The 11131-nt window shown below is 43.4% G+C and overlaps 1 long non-coding RNA gene across 1 annotated transcript; it reads right to left on the minus strand.

The window, feature by feature from the left end:
- Positions 1 to 218: 218 nt before the first annotated feature.
- LOC127350529 (uncharacterized) lies at positions 219 to 10212 on the minus strand. The gene is made up of 3 exons (XR_007880600.1): positions 9863 to 10212; positions 6599 to 6672; positions 219 to 1777 (listed from the first exon to the last, which is right to left on the minus strand). It is a non-coding gene; the product is annotated as an uncharacterized LOC127350529 (long non-coding RNA).
- Between the last annotated feature and the right edge of the window lie 919 nt (positions 10213 to 11131).

The following is an 11131-nucleotide window of genomic DNA, read 5'->3' on the forward strand; positions in this document are numbered from 1 at the left end:
ACGTGTGCGAAGGGTTACCACGGCTTAAAAAAGAGTGTAAGACTTCACTTACTGTTCAAGGGTGAAAAAATAACGAAAAGTAAAAAAACATTTCAGAAGCAACGCTACAAACAGTAAAGATGTGAGTAACTCTGAACGCTAAAGTGAAACAGCAGAATAAATTCACATGAAAAACCAAATATATTTTCAAATTCAAATATAATTTTAATTGACTTTATACAAGTCGTTGAACAGTGCTCACTGTTCCACACCCTCTCCCTAAAATGTTACAAACAAACATAAGAACAGGTTTTCTGACTGCAGCTGGTTCAGCCTGGTGCATTAAGCTAAAAGATCTCTGGCTCCAGGGAGGAGGATTTGACCCATGAACAAGGAAACATGTCAATAACATTTGAGGGTCAGGGGTCAAGTAGCATAAACCTGTACGCTCCATTATGAAACACATCTCTGAGGTTTACAGCAGTGCTCTGATCCACTTGCTGCCTCAGGCGATCAGAGTGAGAGGGGACACGATGTCTTCAGGCGGTCAACTGTGACTCCGAGCTGACCCTGTTCACTGCTCGCTCTCAGGTGCTTTTTCACTCTATTTTTGGACCAAGCTGCTCAATGGTTTCCTGATTGATTGTGATCCTGATCAATGGCTGGCAGTGGCTGGACTCCTGTCCCAATACTGGATCTATAGCGTCTCCCTCCCATTCCTGCAGCCTGCGCTGCTTCCTTCCTTGTCTGGGACTGAAGTAGGTTTATCAATGAAGCTCAGCTCCCACTCCTATGTCTACACTCTCTAGCCATTTCCTGACCCAGTCAATGTCCTGTCTGTCTCCTGACACACGTGTTCACTAGATAATGATCCAGTGGTGAAAAGTTGCACCAACAAAGAATCTTGTCCGTTGCCTTCAAAGGGTCGGTGCACCCAAATGACAAAAGAACATATTTTCTCACTTACCTTCAGCAATATATAGTCAGATAATTTAGCCACTGCCCAAATAACCAATCATTTCCCCTGATTATTGTAAAACACACTGTAATTTTAAGTTTCCAGAAATAAACCAAAACACATTGGAGTCAATATAGCGTGAGACGTAATACTGGATTAATCTGACCCAGTACCAATTGGGTTTTTTGACCCAGTGTTGGTGTTAGTTTTACATTACTGTTGGGTTACAGGATCAAAACAACCTTTCTGTTGGCTGATACTGGGTAAAATGAACCCAGTATCGTGTCTGTGTTTGATATTCACCACACTGGGGTCACATTTAACCCAGCATTTTTTAATGTGTGGCTTCCAACTGGACTGAAACATTTCAACTTTTGACAAAGGGCTTGATGTGCTTTATAAGGTGGTGTTATCAATCAAACAACGCACAATTCATCCTAGGCTAACTTCACTAAATTTCACTGACATGCATAAGGTACATTTTAGATATCTTTCTAACAAATAAAACAAATACAATACGCACACTTGCCTATCACACTACAGTTGGTTCGGGCCGTGGGGAGCAACGGTGGGAGGGGTTCATTCACCCACTGTGAAAGCACTTTGGACATCCCTAGGATGAGCAAGGACTGTCAAATCCGTCCTGACGGCAGTGAGGCTTTCCTCTGTGGGATCAGGCCTGGATGAGAGCCGGCTGCAGAGGCCCAAAGCCGGGGGATTCAGGCCAGCAACTGGCCAGCGGAGCACGGCTGTCAGTCAGAGCAGGCAGAGGGACTGAAACTCTTCAAACAGCTTCCACAGGATCAAGAAGACCACTCTACCCGGCTTAGAGAGAGGCTGCTGGAGACACAGATTTGAGAGGAGAAAGAAAAGGATGTCATGTGAGACAGTCCACAATCAGGCCTCAGCCTCCAGCTTTGAGCTTTTGTTTGGGGATAAAGAACAAAACAAGTTATTTAGATAGAGATTATGTTTCTGTGCAGAGTGAGATGATAAGACAAGTCAACAAAGAGCTGATCAAGTGATGGATAATATAGGTTTGATATTTATAACAGAGTGCATTGACTGATATTGACCTGCTGTCTGTTTTCACATCCAATATTTGACCACATCATAGATATCACACACACACACACACACACACACACACACACACACACACACACACGGACACGGTAAACAGAGGTCTGATTGAAATACTGGTTGAATTACGATCACACTGTTGCAGCACATGACAGTGAAATGCAGATCAGTACCACTCAAACTGGGTGTAGTGACAATGGTCTTAAGTGGACCTGTATGGGACAGCAGGGACATGAATAAGTGATGTCAATAAAATCAGAGAGCATTAGGGAGCTCTCTCTCTCTCTCTCTCTCTCTCTCTCCCCAAACACACACACACACACACACACACACACACACACACACACACACACACACACACACTCATATTATGGCTTTAGAGACAGACAATATGTTGATCAAAACACAGCTACTCTGAGATGGAACTATAAAATACACTATGTGTGTATTGGTGAGTAGATAAGTAATATGAATTTAAATCTTAACCCACACACAAACATGTGACTTAATACTAGATGTTCTCACATCGCTTTATTTTTTCAAGATGCTGGTGAACAACATAATATACATTTCTTAGAGCACTTTCAGGACTCCTCATCCACGTTACCTTCAAAGTTGAGCTTGAGTTCATTCTTGAACTTTATAAGTATCAGAACAAGCAAGAAAGTGGACTTTGAATGGAGATAGTTTTCTCAACCTCTGATCCAAGGAAGTCAGACACAGAAACGGCATATCTAATCTGGTCCATTTTCAAAATAAAATACAACATGGAGGCTTTTCATGGTAAAATTTCTCGCTATATCAGTCAACAACGTCAGGTGGGCATAACACCGACACTCTGCTTCTGAAACACTCGTTGGGATTTGAAGACGCGTGGATGACGGAACCGAGCCGGGTCTCAGATGAGATGTCATAAAGTCGTGCTTGTAGAATTTCAACAGTTTTCAGTTTTAATCTCTGTGAACAGAATCTGAAAGCAAGTAGGGACCAAAATGTTTGTATCAGACATGTTCTGGTTTCTGTTTGTAGTTCGAGTAGTATTGACCAATCATGTTGGAGAATTTCCCCAGTGTGGGATCAATAATGTCTACGTTATCTTATGTTTCAGTAGGTTTTGATTGTTTGCAGGTAAAAAGTCCATGTGGAGAGCAATTTTTTCATTTCTCTGCATATCTACGTTTGTAGAGAAAGCTGAAATGTGACTTTCTCGTCATTCTTGCGTATCAAGTTGATAATCGTCAGAAATCTTGGCCCAGATATCCGTTATCTGTTTTCCGAATATCAGCTTGCTACACCGAAAGCCCCGAAACACTGGCCGTTGCCCCCAGAGGGTAGATTGTTAGCAGATGCTAGCCGATGGGTTCCGAGATTGTTCTCATTGCAACCTGGTTTAAAATAAATGACGGGCCATCTTGGAGTGCAAAGAACCATAAATCTGAGTGAAAAATAATGTTTTAAAGACATAAACCTTAAGATTTAAGTCCTGGTTGATTGGCAACACCTTTGGTTACTGCTGGTATTGGCAGGTGCACTGCCTGAACTTTGACAACAATGATGTGTAAAGATCAACGTGTGTGTCTGCAGCCAAACAAAGTGAGAGGATTCATCATGTTGTGTTGTTTTAATAAAGAAGACAATCAGCTATGTTCCCACGGAACCACAGTTGAATGTTGTCTTCCACATGACATGAAATGCTGTATAGCTTCTGCATCACATCCATCGTTTCCTGTGAATCCCTTCACTGTAGTTAGGCAATTTGAATCCTGTGCAGGAATATCACAATATGAAAGAGTCAATTACAGAAGGTAAATATGAATGACTAATGCTGAAAAGAAATGTAACAAATAGCATCAAAAATGGGGTTTGATATCATGCAAATCTTTTTAAAATCTAAAATCCGTTTAGAAAATGACATTATTTTGTGGTTAAAATCTGACTGATGATGAGTCTTAGATTCACACTGTAACCAATGCTTGTTGTTTCATACCTTTCCTTACAGAATGTGCCTCACTAAAGCCTCAGAGAAATCTGAGCAACTTGACCTTTGACCTTTCTCAGTGCTCAGGAGGGTTGACAGGGGAAAATGGGTGCATGAAGAAGTGGAGGAGGGGGAGGAAGGGTTGGGGGCGGATGAGGAGAGGGAGTTTAATTTTTCAATAGGACTGTCAAGGACACGCAGCGGTCCACCCAGCTCCACTCACCTGAAAGAATGTGTTCAGAGACCAAAAAGAAGCAGGTGTCCTCGTCACACATCTGCACATTTGTTCGTATTTCCTTTAAAGATTTTTAAATATCACAGAGCGGTTTAAGAGCATTTTTTTTTTTTTTTAAAGAAAGATCACAAAAGAATTGAAAAGAATAGTTTATTTATTCATTCACTCTCCTGTACCCATGGGAGCTGAAATGAAAGGACTCTCACACACACATGCATGAACACACACGAGAACACATACACACACACACACACACACAAAAAAAAAAAAAAAACAGCCTCCTCTTCCTCCCTGGGTAGCTGTTAGCAGTGTTTCACATGTGAGGAGAAGCTCCCAGCAGAGACGGCTGGGAGAAGAGTCGAAGGTCTGCCACTTACAGCAGAGATCACCACAGTGAAAAATTTATATCAGAGACACCACGCCCAGTATGTGTGTGTGTGTGTGTGTGTGTGTGTGTGTGGTGGGGGGGACAGGGACAGGGATTGGTGGGGGGGGGGCAGTAAAGGAGCACTTAAGTCAATACATGTTGAATGAGTGAAGTACATGTGTTACTGTAATGCAACAACAGTCGTGTGCATGTGTTGTGTTTACTGTGTGGTTTATTGTAATGGGAGGCCAAGCAGAAAACCCTCATCCATTCATTCATATGTTTCCATCCAGTCAGATATCTTTCACTCCATACGTCTACCAACCTATCCATTCGTCCATCCCTCTTTCCATCCATCCCTTATCTATACATCAGTCCATTAGGCCACTTGTCCATGCATCCATCAGCAATGGAACTGAACACGGCCGGATGGGATGAAACCCAGCCTCCGAGGCCGACAGAGGCCAGTTTGACAGCAGGACATACAGTACTGAGGTGATTTACAGCGGCTCCAACCAGGACTCTGACTCCGGGGGACTCCAGGAGAGGAGCAAGAGGGGGGTCAGGAATGAGAGAGGCAGCGTGGAGAAATAGGGTGTAGAGTCCGAATATCTTCCAATCTAACTCAGTGAATCAAAGGTTTATTTCGGCCAAAGTAGAGTTGGTGATTGTCGGAACAGTGGAAAGTCTAACCAAGGTGAGTTTTATTTAGTTTATGTCGAGTTAACAACGCAATTAAGCTGGTCATGAAATTTAGAAGGTTTTACGCTTAATAAGGTAAATAGGTGTGCAATTATGTCCTTTTTTCATGTTTTGTGACTCGGAGCCGAAACTACCTACTATAGGACTATCACCTCGTGGTGTACATATAAACTTTTAACGACCCCATTCACACATTCATTTACTGATGGCGGCGGAGCCATCCGGGAGCAACTCGGGATTCAATGTCTTGCTCAAGGACACTTTTATACATGGAACCGAGGGTTGAACCTGGAATTGGCGATCAACCTGCTCTACCTTCTGAGCCACAGCCACGTCCTTTACAAACACATCTTTCTCTCTATGCGATTATAAATTCATCCATCGGTCCATCCATTCATCTGTCCACCCCTCTACAGATCCATCTGACTATCCACTGTTACTTGGTTCCAACGAGGCAAACATGGACACAAATCCACCCACCAGAATTTAAATAACTTCCCTGTGTTGTCTGACACAATGAAAGAATGTAAAACAAGCTTTTCTGGGAGGCAAAGTGAGCGCAACATTTCCCCACATGCAGCCCCGTCAGATTAGATTAGGATTAGACTGAAGCAAACAGGATGTCATTCTGTGTTAATCTCCCCTAAACTCAGTTTAGCTCTACCACAGCTGACAGCTGAGGCCCATTTGGTCTGAGAGATGGCCGGTCGCTGCTGACATTATCAACCTCGCCTCTCGCTCCACACACACACACACACACACACACACACACACACACACACACACACACACACACACACACACACACACACAAAGTTTACAGAGTTGAGAAGGCCTGGAAGGAACGTAGTGAAGCTGGCAGCCACCTGAGAGAGTTGATCCACACAACTGCCTCCGTCAGCAACTTCCTCAGAGCTTTTTAGCCACTTTCCTCCTCTAATTCAGCTCCTCGTCACGGCCCGGGTTCACTGTGTTCCGCTCCAGACGCGTTTTGAGTTTGACGTCCCCGAGGTCTAAAGAGAAAAGCTACGCATGAGTCTCTCCAGGTGAGACGAGGAAGAGGAGGGGGTGCGGAGGTTGTAGTGGCCTTATTTCTACCAACCTCCATACCTTACATCTCTTATCCCCCCTTCCTGTTTTCTCTCCATCCATTCCCTCCATGTCTGGTCCATCATCACCTCGACACCCCCCCTCCTGTCCAATGGCAGGGAGGTCCTGACTGACTGACAGGTCGCTGATCAGGACGGACATGTTCAGCCTATTGAAATCTACTTATTATCAATTATTCAGACACACCTCTCTCACACTCCCGGGTCCTCCAATGTCGTGGCAGGTAAAGGCTGAATGAGTTCCTCGGTGGCTCTGGTCGCCTGCACACAAACAAACACAAAAACACTCTGTTCACGCACGCATTTGTACTTCCGAGGACTCTCTTTGACATCATACTTTCTTTAACCCTAACCTTAGCCATCACAGCTGCATGGCTTACATCACTAAAAGCCTCAGCAGCCCTTTGAACAAATGAGGATGAGACAAAGTATCCTAATCTTCCATAAATGTCCTCACTTCTCTAAACTTCAAGCACTTTCTGCACACACTGTCTGAGAACACAGGGACAAGAAATACTGGGATGCTTTACATGAGTAAAAATACTAATACTGCAATGTAACAGTCCGGCGTTGAAAAGTAAAATTAGATGAGTATTATCAGCACAATTAGGCATTATTTGGCAGAATGTCCCATTTATCATTCATTATTCTAGATGTATTACTGGATAATAATTAAGGATGCATTAACAACATGTAAGAAGCATTTTAATTTTGTAGCTGTGAATATAAATGTGTTTGGCAACTGAATTTGTAAAAAAGTTTTATATTTTTAAGTTGATGGAAGTAAAATCAATGTGCAATAGCTGTCAGATACATGTAATGGAGTGAAAGTAACTCAAAATTACGTAAGCAATAACATTTTTTTTACTTTTTTATGACTTAATTGATCAATTTTACTGTATACAATGTTTGTATATAGCTTTTGTTTTTATGAGTAGGATAAAGGGAACCTGAATTTCGTTATATAACCCTGTGTTGTGAAATAACAATAAAATTACCTTGTATCCTCGAGTTACACAATATAGTAAAAACTAGCAGAAAACCAGGCAGTACTGCAGCCACTTATACACTTTCAATGGATCAGTAAATCCTTCAATGCGTCAATAATACTGTCAACCTTTAATAATTTTAACCTCACATTAAATGTGTGTCTTTATTTGACAAAATCCCAACTCAAGGTCAATTTAATAGCTTTTTCAGGGGCTTTCAAACATATTATACAGTTTGCATCACTGGATGAGAGTTTGCTCAGTTGTCATGGAGATGGATCTGTTGACATTGGAGCCCATAGCACTCAGGACTTCTTCACCGTATTGGTTATTTCTAAGAAAAAAACCTGGAAACAGTAGTTTGACTAAACTGAAGGTTCACTTTCTTTCTGTTTTTACTGGTCTTCATCAGCAGATGCTCAGTTGTCATTAATTATAAACGGCGAGGGTTAGTTGGTGGTTATGCTGCTGTGTGTCTGAGGTCCTGTTATTTGATTTTAACAAAAACCTGCCAATCAGAAACAGTAGAAGTACAGTCCATTATGTGTCAGTGGTATGAGCTGAAGTACAGTACTCACTTTTTACTTTCACCTTCTGACCTTCTCCAATCATTTATCCCCATTAAACTAACTCAAACTAGAGGATTAAAACTCTGAGCTATATATCAAATTGTATGCTCTCTCCACATTGGAAATGAAAGTGCAGATGAAAAACAGGATGAAACAAATATCTGATTAGCTCGAGAGACTTAGAAAACAAGATATTAGGACAGTCTGACTTTAAAAATACAACATAACTGAGGGATAACGTTCTCCGCTCCCTGCCTCCTTCTCCTCCCATTACATGCCAGCTGGGCTAATAAAAGGATTTCCAGCTTTGTGTAGAACGGAGGACATCTCCTGTCCCCTTTGATGCCTCTATTGAACACCCTTCCAAGGTGAGCTAAACGATTCCTCTCTCCTCCCCCTTCCATCATTTCCTACCTCTTAGCTTCCTATTAACCCTTCCAAACCCGCCCCGAGTCCGCCCAAATCCCAGCTCTGGAGGAGACAGACCCGAAATGAATAAGGTGGGCCGAGGAGGGTCAGCAGAAAGGCATGATGGGACTTATCATGGAGCACATATGGGAATTGTGGAGGATTTGAGTGGGAGCGTAGCGGACACAGGAATGGATCAGCCTGTGACATCATTAACCACAGGGAGCTTCCATCCGCTTGGATTTCTGGGATTTCTGTAAGCCAGACGGTGAAGGGCTGGGAGAGGCCGAATGGTCGGGGGGGATGTGGCTCCGAGATTGAGAGACCGGAGCGTGTGATTGGCCGAAAAGCTGATATTGCGATTGAATGTGAAATTACAAAAAAAGGAAGTTGGAGACAGAAATAGGAAGACACAGAGAGAGATTTTATTTCTGCCCTCTTTGTTCCTGCTTTCTTTTCTGCTCCATAAACCATCACCAAAAATGAATAATAATATCCTAAATACACACACATACACACTCCCGCCCATGTGACTGTGCACCCCAGGCGGAGTTTGGAAGTGTCAGTGGATAAGTTTGTCTCTGTCAGCAGGTCTGGCTGCTTGATGGTCGGACTTTGTCGAGGTGTTGTTTTTTCTCCCTTCGTTAGACTCGGCGTTAATTACTAATCTCACGGTCCAGCGCAGGACACTTGTGCTAACGTTAACTCTCTCTCACTAATGAGGGGGAAACCAGACAAACAGAGGGGATTTACAGCACATCACATGCGCACTATTTCGCTGTCTCACACACACAAACAGACACAAACACTCGGGAAAAGTAGAGACAGAAGCTTCGAGAGAGAGGTTGGCGAAGATGAGTGAATGTACTGTTTACCAGCTCATTTGTAGTGTACATAACAACACACAGAAATATACATGTGAGAGTATTTGGGAACAGATTCATGTCTTTTATCTGCTTATATTTGTCAGTTTTTTTATTTTCTTTGTAATTTTCTAAGTTGCTTTTTTAAAACTGCACTACACACTTACGTATAACACACACACAATCAGAGAAACACACACTGTGCATGTTCCTACTGTACGTACAGTGCACACACAACGCAAGCAGCAGCATGCTAAAATGCTAAACCAGCAAAATGTGTGCCCCACACCAGATGCAGCATCGGCGTGGGGCAAACATACCCCCCCCATCACACACACACACACACACATACATATGTGCACACACACCAATCATTTTGTACTTCTATACTTAAGAGGACCCTCATTGGCATAATGCATTTCCTGGCCCCTAACCACAAATGTTTGTAAACTTTAAAAAGCTAAAGAGCAGACAAAACGTCCCGACTTTGCAAAATCTACCCACGTTCAATAAAATATTCACAATTCTACTTTTTCAAAAGGACCTGACTTTCTCAATTTCCAGAAAACATCCTCCGAAAATTGCAAACATATCTTTATTTTCTAAAAGTGTTCACACTCACCAAAAATGTCCTCATTGTCAGGAACATGTTTCTGCTTTCCAATCCAGCACTGTTTCCAAAATTACTCTCACTTTCTGAAAATGTCGGCATTATTAAAAAACTAATTCACGTTTCAGAAAGTCCTCAAAAAAATGCATCATTTAAAAAAAGCCTCCACTTTCGGAAAATGTCTTAATTTATCAAAAGATCCTACAATAAGGTCTGTACTTACAATTGTACTAAAAATGTAGTTTCCTTAAATGTCCTCACTTTCGAGAACTACCCTGAGTTTCTAAAATGTTTTTCTACTTTTCCAAAATGTCCCCACTTTCCAAAAGTGCCCTTGACTCACTAAAATCCCCCCCAGTCACCCAAATACCCTCACTCTCAAGGTGTAAAACTCAAATTGGTCCTCACAAAGACAGAAGCACCGCGCACACACACACACACACACACACACACACACACACACACACACACACACACACTTCCCCATCCTGCCTCGGTGTGCTGCCCCCTGAGGGACGCCACAATTAATGACCCTACTGATGACCGCATCAGTGCTGGTGGGGCAGGCGGCGTCCTCTGAGAGCGTACATCATGACCAGAGGTGAGCACTGTGTGTGTGTGTGTGTGTGTGTGTGTGTGTGTGTGTGATCAGGACGGTGCATATGGAAGAGCTGAGGGAGGCACCTCTGAGCCCAGGTGATGTCACACAGCGCCGTCGGTGGCTGCACGTGTGTTAGCTCCCGCTTGTGTGTCGTCCACACTCACACTCGTTCGTTTCCCAGCGCCAGGTGACGGGTGTGTATCGACGGGCCGAGTGTCTGTTTTTGCTGAGGTGTGTGTGGACGTACGTGTGTGTCGGAGGCAGACGCAGCAGTTTAAAGCTCGGGCTTCAGCACAAAGGGAGCTGTGCTAGCTAACCATCAGCGCTTTAGCTGCAGCGTCCGGGGGGGGGGTGTCGGGCCGCCTCCCCCCACCCTGCCCGGGAGCTCCCTAACCCCCCCAACCCCCCTCCCTCTGTGGCCCTGTAGCCTGGCAGGGTGATGAAGGAGAAGCTGTCAATAAGAAAACAGGCCACGCAGAGGTTCAAACAAACTGCTGTTAGAGACACAAACTAACAAGCCTCAGGCCAAGGCCTCTTCTTCATCTCTCTTCTTCTCTGTTCTTCTTCTCTGGTCTTCAACGTCGGCTTTTTAGCTGCTCAAAGGCTCCTTTTATCATGCACGTCACAGATTCCCCTCTCTTCAGCACTTTGCGCGTTTGATTACACCTGTTTATGTGCTG

This window comes from Dicentrarchus labrax, unplaced genomic scaffold (assembly GCF_905237075.1).
Source record: "Dicentrarchus labrax unplaced genomic scaffold, dlabrax2021, whole genome shotgun sequence".
NCBI classification, from domain to species: domain Eukaryota; kingdom Metazoa; phylum Chordata; class Actinopteri; family Moronidae; genus Dicentrarchus; species Dicentrarchus labrax.